Below are 228 nucleotides of genomic sequence, written 5' to 3'. Positions count from 1 at the left end.
CCATTTACCTTTGCTTGAAACTGTTAAATACATTTTTGTTGGAGATGCTTGTGCTTGAGTCATGCTCTTCATTCTTGTAATTTTTTCTTTTTCTCTTCATCTTAAACTGATGATCACTTGCAGAATTATTGTTATTCATTTCTAATTTTCTTGTTATGCAGCCTAATGCTGATTTTGTTATTATATCATTATTATAATAAAATATGATGAGCAAATTAGAAAAAATCA

Source organism: Odontomachus brunneus, unplaced genomic scaffold (genome assembly GCF_010583005.1).
Source record: "Odontomachus brunneus isolate Ranch 3 - 2012 unplaced genomic scaffold, Obru_v1 Obru_scaffold_053, whole genome shotgun sequence".
Lineage (NCBI taxonomy): Eukaryota > Metazoa > Arthropoda > Insecta > Hymenoptera > Formicidae > Odontomachus > Odontomachus brunneus.
This window is presented reverse-complemented; position numbering follows the sequence as displayed.